Raw genomic sequence first — 16,819 nt, 5'->3', positions numbered from 1 at the left:
CACCTGGAGTGTGGATTTTGAAATCTGTGATGTTTGTAGAAGCCTTGTTCCTGTGTAAATACTGTGAAGGCCACTTTCTCTGCGCTTCTCTATTTTACATTGCACCATGCTTTAACCTGACAGAAGCTTAGGTGAAAATACTCTAGAAGCTTATTAAACTGGGTATATATGCAGGTACTGCCCCCACAAACTGGGGAGCTCTATTCATTAAGGAGTTTAATTCCAGTCTAATAAACTTGATAAACTATATGCATCATGGACGAGTTTAGTGATTGGTCTAAAGTTTTTGCTGACTTCGAACCAAATTTTTGCATGGATCACTTTTGAAACTTGAGTTATACATTGTAGGAAGCTGGCTCTTATTATAGTTGACCAAAAGAGGTACACTGTGAAAAGAGTCCAGGCAAACGCCAAAGGAATTACACAGGCACAAATGATACCCCAAATGCACTCTTTTGTGGTAGTGTAGGCGAGCAGTTATCAGAGGGTAGTGATAAGCATCTATTGCTAACACAAAGGCAGTAAGTGAGACACACACTTAATAAAGAAATCAGATACCAGTTAATAAAAATTACACACTTTTATTTGAATTTAGATACCAAGATCATCGGAATCGTGGCGTGGTCTGGCGCCGGCGAAGATGGCAGCCCGAAAGCGGAGCTCCGCTGAGGAAAAGCCCGTACCACCTGAAATCAGTAATTAATCTGCCTGAGGGGACCTGATCTTCCCCCCAACGTGCCTATAGCCGCTCCGATGAGGTACGGAGGAAAAATCGGGCTTTGGTGGGACACCCGGAGGCTGAATCCCAATGTTGCGGCGTAGCCGGGACCGCCGGGCGAGGCAGCGCGCGTCCTGGAGGTAGCACGCGGCCGCCTTCAGAACCTGCCCTACACCAATACTCTTGCCTGAGCGATTCCCTTGCACCGCATCTGTGCTCCGCTCCCGGTGCCCCAAATATACGCTGGCAGCCTGCACCTCTCAGCAACGGCGGCCTGCGTGAATCCTGTTAGCGGTACCGGGAAGCGGGAACGTGCACGACTGAGGCCCTGGAGGCGGTTCGCACCACGGCACAGCATAGGGCCGGAGGATCGGGTGGTGATGCTGGATCGGTGCATGGGGACCAGCGACGTTCGCTACAGCGGCGGTGGGCCCTCTCCAGTGCTGGAGCACCCGGCAGATGGTGCACACGCCTGCAAACGCGGAGGTGGACCCGAAAACTGCGTGAGGTAATTCCTTTGATGCTCGTTGTGCGGCTGGCGGGTCTGGCCGGCCCTGTGCCTGTAATTGCCCAGTGAGATATTGCGTGTGCAGCGCCTGGCGACAAAAGGCCTAACGCAGCCAGCTTGGTCCACAGCTCGGTGGACGGTGAGTGCTGACATCCAAGAAGTGAATGCTGATGCTGGATGCCTGTTCCTATCCGCAGATACACTGACAGTGCGGGTATGCCGGGATCTATGTGAAGCCTGCGAGGCCTGGTAGTGAGGGACAGTCGGGCTGGTGCATAACTGTGTGGACCCACAGTGAGGGGGCTGCCTCCACGAGCTGAACTCTGGGCGCGCCATCCCTCCAGTAAATACGCCTTGGTGGGTCCCGGGTGCGGTGGTGGTCGTCGCAGGCCTTGACTGTGGCACCCCGAGGGGGCCGGAATTCAGTGGCCCTCCGCAGCACACTCAACCCAATCAAGAAGGGGGCAGGGATCGCCTGGTGTTGAGCATCTCCACGTACCTTCCCTGGGCTTTGTGGCGGCCCTCCCCTGCATTCTCTCCGGACCGGGGGTGAAGATGTGATGCCTATCAGAACACTTTGCATCGTGCACACGGCCTTCCACTTGTACAGGTCAAGTGACTTACAAAGCGAGGGGCCTTTTGTTCTGTTCTGTTGTTCTGTTGCCACTCTGGCCGTTGCTGACTACACACCATCCTATAACCTGCACGCGCCACTTGCCCAGAAGACAGACAGGGCATACCGTCCTCTTTTCCTGATCCCCCCGGTGCATGTGTGTTCGGCTCTCACTCATCTCTACGGTGCGGAATGATACGGTTGGCACGATAACGCAGCATCGCTCAATTTCGGGCCGTGAGCAGGCGGGGACAGAACCGGCCCGCTGGATTGGCTGAACACGGGGGCCATCACGATGAAGCCTAAGGGCAGCGCGGCAGTGCAGACGAACAAACTTGATAGGTATGCTGTCCCAAAACATGCTCCCACGGAAGAAGAAGCCCAGGGTGGGAGCAGCGCAGAAAAAGAACCATCTCTCACCTCCATCATGGCGGCCAAAAAATTTACAAAGTCTCCATTGAAATGAACCTGCTGCGGGCGGATATGAATTAGACTAGAGAAAGGGTCAAAGTGAACAAAACCAATGTTCTAGACCTGCAGGCCTCCACGAAGAAACTTGAAGAGCAGGTACAGCAGTTGGTACACCAGCACCGTCAGATGGCACTCAAACTCGAAGACCAGGAAGGGAGGGCCCGCCGAAACAACATCAGGGTAGTAGGGGTCCCGGAGGGCTCAGAGGGGCCAAGCATAGACCTCTTCCTGGAGGACCTAATCCTAAATCACCTCAAACCGAAGCGCTTCTCCTCCCTATTCACAATCGAACGGGCGTTCTGGGCACCAATCCCTAGGCCCAAACCGGGAGTGGCACACAGGACTATAATTGCTAAAATACTCAATTATAGGGACTGTGACGCAATCCTACAGGCAGCCCGAACACAAGGAGACCTACACCATGAAAATGCCATGGTGCGCTTTTTCCCGAACTTCACGCTCAGGGTGCAGCAGGAGCGGCGCTCCTTCAACGGGGTCAAGAGGGAACTCAGAGAAAGAGGAATCAAATACATGATGTTCTTCCCTGCGAAACTTAAAATTCTGGCAGAGGGCAAATCCCTTTTCTTTACAGCCCCGTCAGAAGTGCAGGACTGGTTGGACAGGGTGGCCGCCCGGACATCAACGGCGTCTATGTGTGACAACTGGAGAAACACCCGCGTCCATTCGCCGCGCTCGGCGGATGGTAGATCCGATGTCGACAAACAGAGCCGGCGCTCCTGGAGATCGAGGTCCAGTAGCCCGGGGACACTGAGAGCTCAAAAGGACTGAGCGTTCTGCACTCTGTACTGCCGGTCAAGCGGACCCACCTCAATGAACTGTAATGTATAAACCCATGCAGTGGGATGGGCGGTAAATGTTTACTTAGAAGGGGGGTTGATTTTTGCTGTTACCCTCATAAGTTTTCTCTATGGGTGGGGGCATTCCTTAGGCAACCGGAGTCGGTACTAGCCCTTTCTTCCCCCGTCAACTGTTTTGAATTGTTCTTGGGGTGATAGGCACTCTGCTAGTTGGGAAAGTGGGTAGTTTCAAACCTACGTGGCAGGGTAGCAGGGAAGGGGGGACGGCTTTGAATTACAAATGTTATGTTCAATTTTATTGCATTTTCTCTAATTTTGAGTGGGAGGGGGGTGGACCTGGGGGAGGATCTTTGGTCATGCAGGGAACGTTACTACATGCTGTGGTTGTGTCACATGTTGCGTGGGCGTGCTACCGCCCTGACATTTTGCAATGCATATGCAGTGGGATAAGAGTCTAAAGCTTATCAGTTGGAACGTCAATGGGCTTGGGGACAAGGTGAAACGTAGCATAGTGCTCCAATACATAAAGCGTCATTCCCCAGATGTCGTATTGCTCCAAGAAACACACCTAATTGGCAACTCCTGTAAGGCCCTAAACAGATGGGACTACACACTAGTAGCACATGCTGGCTTTACTTCTGGTTCACGTGGGGTGGGTATCCTACTTTGACGCACATTCCCGCTTAGCATCAAAAACGGATCCACTCGGTCTCTTCGCGGGGGTCTCAGGGCAATGGGAAGGGCAAACACTTAATATGTTGGCGGTGTATTTCCCACCAGGTATTCAGACCCAGTCATATAAAGACCTAGGGACGGTTTTACTCTCCCTTCTTGAAGGACAACTCATACTGGGGGGGACTTCAATGCAGTGGTGTCGGGGATTTGCGATCGTCACCCACCCCAAGACATTAATGCTGGGCATAACTGGCTTTTCAACCTCATTGAGGCCTTTGGCCTCACAGACCTCTGGAGAATGCGCCATCCGGATCTCCAAACAGTACACTGGGTCTCATCACACATTCTTTAGAATAGACTACATCCTTATGCCCGTACAACAAAACACTACCACACAAGAAATCAGGCATCTGGCGAGGGGAATCTCTGATCACTCTCCCCTGTGGGCACACCACACTACTGGGGACAAAAGGGTGGGATGTGTAGCGCCCATCAACCCATGGTATCTCCGCAATCCAGAAATTAAAGCTGCAATCATCCAGAATATCGACCACTTTTTTCAAGAAAATGACGGCACAGTACACTTCCCCTTCACCCTATGGGAAGCGTTCAAAACCATTATTAGGGGCCACGCCCTCTTAGCCGTAGCTGGACTATGTAAGGAGAACGCTAAACAGATGGTAGCCTGTGAGCGCGACCTCCTTCGCCTAGAGGAGGCAGCGCCAGACGATAACGATCAAGCGGCTCTCCACAGAATGCAGCTCAAGGTAGCAGAGTACAGAGAGCTTGCTACGGATGCTGCCAAAACTTTAGCCAGGGACAGGGACAGACGCCTGTACGACCAAGGAGACAAAGCAGGCAAACTGATTGCCTGGTCGGATAAAGAAGAGAAAGCAAATAGGTTAGTCCCAGAGCTTAGGAGTAGTTCAGGTGAAGTACTAACGGACCCACATAAAATAGTACACGAGTTCACCACTCACTTCAAGCATGTGTACCGGCATGGTTCTGCACTCCCGGAGGACGACTCAACAGCCCTACTAGCAGACATCCAACTTCCCACCCTCTCTGACTCTGAAACTGAAGTGTTGGACAGTCCATTTACGACTGATGAGATAGCCACGGCAATCAGAGCGTTGAAACCAGGGAAATCTTTGGGCTCTAATGGTCTGCCCATCAAACTGCATAAACTTAAGACTGACAAACTGGCCCCTTATTTGAAGAGCATGTTTGACAACAACAAGGAAAGGGGCAAACTCCCACGGGACCAACGTATCGCCACACTGGTGGCTATACCCAAAGTAGGGAAACCTAAACATGACTGCGCCTCTTACAGACCCATTTCCTTGCTGAACGCTGAGCCCAAAATCCTTGCGAAGCTGCTGGCACTCCGACTATGGCAAGTGATAAATAAGTTAGTCCGCCCTGACCAATCGGGCTTTATGCCACACCGAAACACCACACTTAATCTTCAAAGGCTTCATGGTGTGTTGGGATGACACACCACTATTCAAGAGGACGCCATTGTGGTTTCATTGGATGCCACAATGGCTTTCGACACCCTTGAATGGGCATATCTAATGGCAGTCCTGCAAAAGTTGGGATTCGGGCCACAGTTCATCGGATGGGTGTGGCTCCTCTATACTGAACCACTGGCACAAGTGGTGGTAAACAACAAATCTCAACCTTCTTTGCACTTGAAAGAGGGACTCAGCAGGGGTGTCCTCTCTCGCCATTACTTTTTGCACTTTCCCTTGAGCCGCTAGCAGCCTGGATACGGAGAGACCCTTCCATTAGGCGACTTAGGTGGGCAACAAAATGGGAAGACCGAATCTCATTATACACAGATGACATCCTCCTCTATCTGGCCTCCCCTCGGAAGTCACTAAAAGTGGTCCTCGATATCTTTACAAGTTTCGGAAGAAACTCTGGATATAGAATTAACTGGAGCAAATCGCTGCTCTACGTATTACATGGGGACCCACCAACGGTCCCAAATGACTGCCCAATTCAAACAGCAATGGACGGATTCAAATACTTAGCTATTTTCTTCTCCACAGATGCCAAGACCCGCTATGAGCGGAACCTCCTTCCACCTTTACAGAGGTTCAAGTGAGACACTGCTGCCTGGAAAACACTTCTAATTTCGCGGCTGGGTCAAGCAGCCCTCTTTAAAATGATGGCGTTGCCTCGTTTCCTCTATGCTCTTCAGAATTTCCCGGACCCAGTCCCACAAAATCTTTTCAAAGACGTTGAATCCACCCAGAGTGACCTGCTCTGGGATGGTAAACGGCGCATATCCCTTCAGAAATTAACACTCGGCTGGTATGATGGAGGCATAGCACTCCCTGATATTAAATAGTATTACTGGGCAGCACACCTCTCAGCCATAAATCAGTGTATTTACCGGGGGGGAGGGGGTGACGACCCTGGATACAAGATGGACAAGTGGGATGCTCCATGATGGTTGCTTCACAAGGGCATTATATTCCAGACACAAAAGCATTTCCCCTGACAGACCCCCATGACTCTCAGTGCAAGTTTGGCACATAGTAAACCGCACTCTAGGGTGGGGGAAATGACTCACACTTGCCACCCCGCTATGGGACTCTGAATCCCTGGGCATGCTGGGACACACTAAGGGGTTTGCAAATGGGACCTGATCGGAATCTCACGTATTGGTGACCTCTGGGGTAAAAATTGAATACTCACATTTGCTTCAATGCAACAGACGCACGAGTTAGCCACATCAGAATACTTCAGGTACTCACAAGTTAGGCACTCCCTTCAGGCTATTATCCCGGCCGGGTCCCACCTACCAGAGTCCTCCCCTCTCGAGGACAGACTTCCTGACGGGCACCTCTCCGAAAAAGCTATCTCGCTCACATATAAAAAGTTGATACGCAACACTACAGATCCTCTCGTAGCATTGAAGGAAAAGTGGGGGCGGGACGGCCTGGAATTAGATGACGAGGAATGGCAGGAAGCACTCTCCTCGCCGAGGGAGGTTGTCATCTCAGCAAAGCTTAGGCTGGTCCAATTGAAAATCCTGCATCTGGTGTATCTTACTGGTCCTAGACTGGTTCTTATGGGCAGGAGCGAAGAGGGGATGTGTAAAAGAAATTGTGGCCTAGAGGGGTCCTTTCTGCATATTATCTGGGAATGTCCTTTGAACCACAGCTACTGGAAGGAGGTACATAAATGTATGAGTGACATATGGGGGTTGAATTACGCCTCGAAGCCAAAAGGTGTCTGCTAAATGTATGGGAGCCCACAGATCTCAACACTAAAGGCAAACTCTGGTCAACGCTGGGCCAGATGGTTGCTAAGCGGAACATCACCGCCTTTGGGGAGCACCGACACCGCCTACACTTACTGCCTGGAAAATCGACATGGACTGGTGTATGCTATGGCAAAAAACTGTTTATGTCTCACGTGGTTGTCCCCGGAAGTGGATAGCGACCTGGACGAAATGGAATGTTTATCGTGGCAATGTATGTGAACCTCCGTTTGTCCCCCCTGCAGACGAACCGCTGCCGCCTTGATATATAATTCTGTTATCCTTAATTTTCTCTCTCACTGTACAGATGTATGTATGGCCTCCTATTTTGCATAACTGTGACACACTTATACTAGATGATTTACTGTATGCACTGACCACTCCACTGAGACATGTTTAAAAAAAAGAAGAATTTTTTTTTTTCGGTATCAGGTAAGTACTTTTTGAGTTATGCATTTTCACAGTTTTGAAAAGTCGACACACTGCAATTTTTGGGAGCTGGAAGCACACAATAAATCAATCAGGGTTTCAGGGTTGGTAAAGCACAACTACTCACCCATGAGAGTTTCAAGGTGCTGGGGTGTAGACGGGGGGGTAGCTCCGTTGAGTGCTGGGGTCATCCGAAGAGCCACGTCTTGAGGTCCTTCCTGAACTGGGGCAATGTGGGAGATTGCCAGAGGTGGAGTGAGAGGGTGTTCCAGGCTTTGGCTGCCAGGTATGAGAAGGTTTTTCCTCCCTTTCTGGTCTTGTTGATACGTGGGCCAGAGAGAGAGCTGGGCTGATTGGGGGTGTCTTTTGGGTGCTTGGAAGGAGAGGCAGCTGTTCAGGTATGCAGGTCCAGTGTTGTGAAGGGCCATGAATGCATGGGTGAGGAGTTTAAACCTTATTCTTTGTTCAACTGGTAGCCAGAGGAGATAACGGAGTTGTTGGGTGATGTGACTGTGACGGAGGATGTTGAGGATCAGTCTGGCTGTGGCGTTCTGGACAGTCTGGAGTTTGCAAAGGAGTTTCTTGTTGATTCTAGTGTAGAGAGCGTTGCCGTAGTCCAGTTTGCTGCTGATGAGTGCGTGCGTGACAGTTTTTCTGGATTCGATTGGGATCCATCTGAAAGTCTTTCGAAGCATGTGGAGGATGTTGAAGCAGGTCAAGGATACGGCATTGATCTGGCGGTTCATTGTGAGCGATGAGCCTAGTATGATGCAGAGGTTTCGTGCATGGTCAGTTGGGGTAAGGGGATTCTCTCAGGGTGAAGGGCGACCAGGAGTCATTCCAGTGGAGCCAAGGCTGAGAACGTCTCTTTTCTGACTTTAGTTTCAGGTAGCTATTCTTTGTCCAGGTGGTGACAGCTTTCATCCTTTCTTGGAAGTTGGGTTTGGTGATGTTGGGTTTGTTGTTGAGGGAGAGGATCAGCTGGGTGTTGTCGGCATAAGAGATGTTGTTGAGCCTATGGTTCCTGACGATGGTTGCGAGGGGGGCCGAGTAGATGTTGAAGAGGGTGAAGCTGAGGAAGGATTCCTGGGGCACTCCACAGTTGGTCTCTGTTGCTTCCACAGGAGTCTGACCCGCTGAGTTCTGCTGGTGAGGAAGGAGTGTATCCAGTCGAGGGCCATGCCTCTGATGCCGGCGTCATAGAGTCTGGTGGCTAGGGTGCAGTGGGAGACTGTGTTGAATGCAGTCGAGAGGTCCAGGAGGATGAGAGCTGCCGTTTCACCCTGGTCCCCTGGAGAGAGCGGATGTCGTCAGTGGCGGTGAGTATGGCGGTCTTGGTGCTGTGGTTGCTTTGGAATCCAGATTGGGAGGCGTCTAGGACGTTGTTAGCTTTGATGAAGTTTGCTAGCTGGGTGTTGACTGCCTTTTTGATGATCTTGGCTGCGAATGGAAGCAGGGAGATAGTCTGATAGCCTGAAGTTCATGAGGTTCTTCGGGTCTGCGGAGGGTTTCTTCAGGAGGGGGTCGACTTCGGTGTGTTTCCAGTTATCGGGGAAGGTGGTGGGCTCAAAGGAGCAGTTGATCGTCCAACGTAGTTCGGGTGGCAGAGGCGGCTCTGTAGGAGATGTGGTGTGGGCAGGGGTCTGTGGGTGCTCCAGAGTGGATGCTTTTCATGGTCTTCATGGTGTTTTCTGTCGTGAGCGGGATCCATTTGAGCAGGGTCTGTTGGGTGGCATCGCATAAGGGGGGAGCTGGAGCAGTGAGGTGGTCTTGGTTGTCCAAATTGTCGTAGATCATCTTAATCTTGTGGTGGAAGAAGGTGCAGAGTCTGTTGCAGAGGTCTTGGGAGTGTGGGACGTCTGTTGTTGCGCTGCTGGGTTCGGCATATTTTGCGATGGAGAAAATCTCTTTGGTGTTGTGTGCATTGATAAGGATTCTGTCTTGGAGGGATTCCTTCCTTGTGGATTTGATGAGTTGGTGTTGTGCAGTGGTTGCTGCTGTGTATTTAGCACGTTTCCCAGGTTTTGCTGTTCCTCCATGTCTTTTCGAGTCGCCTGCAGTAGCATCTGGATTCTTGGAGTGCAGGGGTGAACCAGCTTGTTTTCTTGATGTGTCTTCAGGTGGCTTTCTTGAGGGGGGCGAGTGTGTCGACACAGCTCGTGATCCAGTGGTGGAGGTAATGTTATCCTATGGGTGAAAAACATGTACTGCATTCGGACACTTAACAGCAACTTACGGGACTGTTCTTCTGGACTTACCGTGAGTATGGGGCAAGGTCCAAGGCCACACCAACAGGCTCTGTGGTGTCTGGGTGCAAAGGTGTTTTATGGCGTCGGGCCCCATTCACTTCAATGGGGAACAGTCCAGTCGAATAGAAGCTGCAAGCTGGGACTGGCAGACCAGTCCGGGGGAACCGACAGGGAGGCTCGACCCTTGAGATGCTCGAACATGTAGGGACACCCTTGGTCCACTCTTCCTCAGGCTGTGGTGCTCGGGTGCAGTGGTGTCTTTTGGCATCAGGTTCGGTGCTGGAGTTACTTGCTGTTGAAGGGAGCCTGCTGAAAGAGGATTCAAGTAGTGACTGGAAGTCCAGTCTTGGCACACCCAAGGGTAGGTTTAGCTTTAAAGGTCATGGGATCCTGTTGGCACAGTCACCTCCCTCAGACTTGGGCTGTGGGTCACGGATGCAGAGGCACTTTGAGGTGTCGGGTGGCAACAGTCAGAAGCTCTCTCTTTGTCTTGGTTTCTGCTTCAGAGGGGCAAAAGGGACAGCTGAGCAACTCATGATGTAGGTCTCACTGTCCCTGAAGTCTCTCTTTGTGCAGGTTGGTTTTCCTCGGCGCTGGTCTCTGGACTGGGATTGGTCCTGTATGGCTTCAGTTAGTCCTGGTGTCCCCACATTTGGAGGAAGGACAGATTTGGCCAGTAGGAGCACAGCCACCTCTTCCTGGATGTCTGCAGCATCAGTGGTTCCAGTGAGCGGCAGGACAGTGAACCAGATCTTGCTTCTTTGCTGCCTGCAACTGCAGCGGAGTAGATCCTCTACTCCACAAGAGTTTCTCTGGCAATTGGCGAAGCGCTGGCAGCTTTCGGGGTTTCTTGGGGTCTGCTCAGCGGCAGCAAGAGTCGGTTGCTCCACAAGGGTCAGGTGAAGCAGACAGGCTGGCTGGGCTGGTGCCAAGTCAGTTGCACTCCTCGGTTCATCAGTCTTATTTGTCCACTCCTTCTTTTGTGTCCATCATAATCTGAAGTCCTGGTATCAGGGGGTCCCCTAAATGCTCAATTTAGGGGCGTTGAGGAGAGTGGGGAGTAGCCAAAAGGCCACTTACCCCTAGGGTCCCTACACCCCCAGAGGACCACTTTCTATGGGGAGTGGGCATCACTCTGTCCCAGAATTCCTAATTCCACCACACACAAGATTAAGGAATTTCTAGAAGTGTGTCCAGCCTGGCAGTGCAATACGCCTCCTGCATAGCTAATTCACCCGCCTGTCCTGGTGCCAGATGGCCTAGTGCAGGGGGTGGAATCTGCCCTGTCTGTGGAAGCCTTGGGTCGCATATCAAAGGTGGCAGAGGCCTTTGAAGACTCCTGCTCGATATGCTGACTTACCAGCCTTCCTCGAGGAGGAGGTGAGAACACCTCTCCCCAGAGCAGGCATTTTTTTGTCTACTTAGAGCAGGACTCTCACCTCCTAGGGGTCTGAAACTGGCCTGTGGCGGCAGGCTGGACTGGACCAGACAGCCAGCACACTAGAAGGATAGTTGGGCTTAGGGGGTACCTTTAAGGTACCCTCTGCATGCATGTATTAATAAATCCATTACTGGAATCAGTGGTGGTTTATTAATATGAGTGGTTTGATACCAAGCACCATATGTTTCAGTGAAGCCGTTATGTAGCTGGGGAACTCGTTCTGACCAGTGCCCAGTACATACCTTAAGATGGCCTCACTGCTCACATGCAATAGCATTTGATAGAACTAGACATTGCAGGTGCATATCTGCTCAGGCAGTTATGTCCTCACATAAAATATAATGCACCCTGCCTTAGGGCTCAAAGGCCTGCATCAGGGGTGACTTACATATATTAGATGCATTGACTTGGCATGGCATGTTTTCAATCATGGTTTGCTTCATGTCGCACAGCCTGCAATGGCAGTCTTTATGGAATTTGTATGTGGGTCCCTTATGGTTGCATAATATATGCTGCAGCCCGTAGGAACCCTCTCTAGTACCCATTCCCTAGGCACATGGGGTACCACTTCAATTTTCAATTTCAAATAATCTTTATTCGGGTATTTGAAAATATCCATAAAAGATGCACATCATAAAACAATCTTACTTTTGTTAAAACTTCAATCATTATACATAATACACGTAAAAGTCAACAATGATAAAACCCCACTGTACATGGTAGTTAAAAACCGGGACAATCAGATACTATAATCCATTGTATGCGACTTTCTCACAACAATTAATACAGTCTCAATCTGGGTGCAGACTTTTATGTTCATTTAAATTGGGGAGTGACCCTAACAGTTAGTCCTCTCCTCTGGTGTTTCTTAGTTTAACTGCCAATCGCAAAAAGTGCACAGTGCTGAATAATACAAAGGGGTCAGCGGAGAGTTTAAGAAATAAAAGGGCCACTTTAGCCTGTCTGATTTTGGAATGTTTCAGAATGGTTTTTAGAAACCGTGACCTTGGGTAGGCAAAAAATGGACAGATTAGGACGAAATGAAGGGTATCTTGCGGAGATCGTAGATCGCAGCCGCAACACCCTTTTATGCTTACATCGCTTGCAAAACCAGCTGGGACTGATAGGATATGGTGCAAAAGATTTAGCCTGAATCTTGTCATCAGGAATCTATCCTGTCTATTGTGTATATTGGACAAGTAAAATTCCATGCCCACACAAGATTTTGTGAGCTGGTATTGTCTTACAGTGCTTTTCCGCCCTTCCCTTTCCTCTCTAACCCTGGCTGAATATCGCAGGAAATCTGCTTTTATGACACCCTTGTCTCTGTTAGCTAGTGTAGAGGGATCATTAAAGAAGTTGGCATGGCCCAGACTATTTAGTGCGTCCCTTACATATTCAAGCCAGGGTATTGTCCCCCTTCATACAGTCCTCCAAGATTTGTCTGCTTAGACTTGCCTCTGGGTTTGTCCAGATTTTAATCCAACAGATAATAGGTTTGAGGCAAGCCCTCTCACTAATATAGGAGATACCCAGCTCTTCGTGGACTATAAAGGAGGGGGTGCTTTGAGGCACTTGCAGGAGTCTCCTTAAAAACTTGTTTTCCTCCAATTGAATGTTTTCCCCGTCTGTGAAGCCCCACACCTCGCTTCCATACAGGGTTTTAGCACAGCAGACAGAACTATATAAGTGCGCTATTTAATTGGGTGACCAACGGCCAAGTCTGCGTGCATAATTCATAATTGACCCCACCGCACTAGGGTGTTGGCTACATTTGTGACTTACGAGGGGTTTGAAATTTAGGTCTTTGTCGAATAGGATCCCCAGATAATTAAAGAATTTTACCTTCTCAAGTTTATATGTACCTATGGTGAAAACACAATTCTTTTGGGGGGTTTTACCCACTTCCATAATGTATGACTTTGAGAGGTTGGGTACTAGATCAAGGTCTGCCATGAAACTGACAAATCCGCTAATGAGGGCCTGCAAACTCCTACCTGTGCGCGCCAAGAGGACCGCGTCGTCTGCATATAGGAGGACGGGTATACCTCTCCTCCCAATGCAGGGACAGTCTACCTCCAAGGCTCCGAGCGCCTTATCGAGCCCATTGATGTAGAGCGTGAACAGGAAGGGCGCGAGGATGCATCCTTGTCTCACCCCGCCACGACACTGAAAGTCCTCTGTAACGTCAACCTCATCAGTAAATCTGACCCGTGCCGTAGTGTTTTGGTGGAGCATTCGTAAAACGTGGATCAATCCTAGGTCCACGCCCATGGCTCTCAAGATTTCCCACAGCTTTCTTCTGTTCACACAGTCAAAAGCTGCTGAGAGGTCCATAAATGCCAGATAAACTGTGCCTTCCCTGGCCACGGTATACTTTGCCACCAGGTGATAATGGTTAAGGCATTGGTCAGTTGTGGAGCGCCCATTTCGGAAACCATACTGAACATCCGTAATGATGTTGTTTTCATCGGCCCAGATAATTAAGCGGTTTAAAATGACTCTCCCCAAGACTTTCGCCGTAGCATCTATAAGGGAGATTGGGCGATAACATTGTGGTTCATTTCTGTTACCCTTCTTGAATATGGGCACAATGACGGCCGTGGACCAGGATCTAGGCATACCTACCTCGATAGCTGTGTTGAACACTCTAGTTAGTATAGGAGCCCAGAGGTCTGTCTGACTTTTAAATAAGTCTGGAGGTATCCCATCCGGCCCTGGCGCCTTTCTCAATACCAGGCCATCTATACCCAATTGGACCTCAGCCGCCATAATGGGTGTCCAGGCGCAGGTGGAAAGTCCTATGACTGGAGTTGATTGCTCCTCAAATTCCCCGCGATTATACAAACTAATGAAGTGCGCCTCCCACACCTCTGGCAAGATGTGAGACGCCACTTGGGGTTTATTTGGGGGTTGAAAACACGGGGCATTTATTACCCTCCAGAAGCTGCTCATGTCTCTAAGCTCTGCAGCCTGTCTTAAAGATTCCCATGCTTCGATTTGTAAGGAAGTTTTCCGCAACTTGGTCCCTTTTTTATAGCGACTCCTGCATGCGGCGATCTTTCCTTTGTCCTTTGGGACTGTTGTTAGTGCCGTCTTCAGGTCCCTGTGGGCCTTTGAACAGTTCTTATCGAACCATCTAGGGCAAAAATCTGCCTGGGGCTTAGGTTTACTTCTTAAAAGGCTATCTATATGCTGAGCAGTACCCTCGAACGCTGCGATCAGGTCCGTCCCCTCTACATTAGGATCTAGGCACCTCCAGGTGTAATTTTCAGCATTGGCGAGGAGAGCTCTATGGAGTTCATCACCATCAATGTTGCTCCATTTAATTCTCCTCCCCTGATCCTTTGCCTTATATTTGCCCACAGTGGTCTTTTTAGCCGCTTTGATACAGAGCGTGTCCACCAGTGACAGTGCCAGGGGGTTATGGTCACTGAACACACTGGGCACTATCTCAAAGTGGCCTAACCTACTTTCTAAGACAATGGATATAAAGATGTAATCAATAATTGAGTCATTTCCCCTTCCCTTAAAGGACGGAACCATTGTATTAGGCATCCCGCACCCAATCATGTCCATCGTGTGAGTTAAAGCAAACTTGCTCAAAATTCTGCTCAGTGCCAGACCCTCTCTGGAGTGCTCCGGGTGCCAACCCTTAATGGAGGGACAGGCATCCCAAGTACCACCTTCCCATTTCAGGTGGGGGCACTGATGGCAGTTAAAGTCCCCCATAAGGATTAACTGGGTGCCTGCATCCCTTGTATCAATTAGGCTAGTCAGCCTCTCCTCAAGCTCAGCCAAATTTAACAGAGATTGTCCTGCATTATAAAAGTTTATAAAAATAATCTTTGTGCCCTTTGTTGTATATCTTACACCCTGGAGACAACATGAATCCCACCCCAGGTCTACCCACCTCCCTTGCAGTGCCAGTGCCACGTACATGATTAACCCACCCTTGGCGCGGCCCATAGATGATTTCCAGGCCACAACGAAGAACGATTTATAGCCTTCGAGGAATTACGCATTACTGCTTGTTTCCCATGTCTCCTGGAGACAAATGACATGATGTTTTTTAATAAAATCTAGCCAGTCTAAATTTTGAGTCTTGGTTATAAGCCCTGCAATGTTCCAGGAAATCAGCCTCAGTTCTTTGTAGTTTGAATCTAGGCCCTTGAACGCTCCGGGCGGCTTTCTTGGGGGAGTGCGCGTATTTAAACAATTATCTGATGGTGTCATGATTTCAACTTCCTTCTCCAACCCTGCTACGGTACCGGCTACTAAATCTAAATCAGGTGCCCCTGGTTCCAGATCAGGTGCCCCTAGTGGGTGTATGTCTCCAATAATGCGATGAATATCTGGTTCTATCTCAGTCTCCCGCTCCCTGTTTTTATCAGTCAGTCTTGTTCATCCAGGGCGGACAAACTTGAGAGAGGGGCAAATCTGTTTGTTGCGTTACTAGGAACCTCCTCCCTCCTTTTCTTGATGACCCCAGACCCCTGCCATCTCGTCCCAGTCTCTGGGGCTCTATCCCTGTAAAAGAAATGCAGGGGTAACATCCTAATACAGGACCCATTACCTCCCTCCTCATGACGATTATCAAGCAAATCTCTAACTAGCTCGGGGTGCCTAAAATTGACAATCACACAGTCGCCTGCAAATTTTTTCTCAGTGTTTCCAATCCAAGCAACCCTCCTAGCCATAAGGATATGCCTGTGCTGCAATCTCCTGGCAGATGTGCTACTGAGTAGCCAGTGCGAGGCTTTGTTAATCAGTGTGCTGGTTATTTCATCACTATCTTTATTAAGACCAGGCACGCCTACTAACACAATCGAATAGGGGCTAGATGCGGGGGGTAAATCCAGTGTCTGGAGGCCTGGGGTACTCTGGGCGCAAACATTCCTAATGATCTTGTCAGCATTATCAGGCTCTTTTAGTCCCCGACAAACGTCCTTAGGGTCGGGAAGGATTCGTGTGTTACCCTGGGCCTTACAACACGGGATCCCGTTACTTGTATTCACTTGTTCCAAGTGTATTTCCCTGTGGTCTCTGGGCCAGAGGTCAATATTAGTGGCGGCCTTATTCCCGCAATCAGCCACTACTCGCTACTCTTCCCTCCTCTGTGGCTTGGTCCCGGATGGCTGTTCACTAACTGGGTCTACCAGCCTACTTATTTTCCCAACCAGGTTGGAAATTGCTGTCATGACTGGATCTAAATGTTGAAGTAGAAGCTGTTCCATTTTTTCCCCGAATGCTGTAGTAATATCATGCAGCCCCACCACCCCGTTTATGTTTTGACAAGCTGGACATACTGTGTTCTCAGGGTTCATATTACCTCCTTTACTAGGCTTAGTTTGCCCTCTGCGGCTAGGCTTGCTGGGACGGTTTGCTAATAGCGTTCCGCCTCTGTCTAGGTGCCCTGTCACTAGTTGGGATCTTTTGGAGCGTGTAATTACTTCACTGATGGGGGCCTGTGTGGGTTCTATGTTAGGCGCTAATCGTTGGTCGCTGGTCGCCCCCCTTAGGTCTTCTCCTCCCAGTGTGTTATTTTCAATGACCAACTGGGTGTTGATATTGCCAGACAATTGCTTCGGGATGCCTTTATTGGTGAGGTGTGTTACAA

The sequence above is a fragment of the Triturus cristatus genome, chromosome 11, assembly GCF_964204655.1.
Source record: "Triturus cristatus chromosome 11, aTriCri1.1, whole genome shotgun sequence".
NCBI lineage: Eukaryota > Metazoa > Chordata > Amphibia > Caudata > Salamandridae > Triturus > Triturus cristatus.
This window is presented reverse-complemented; position numbering follows the sequence as displayed.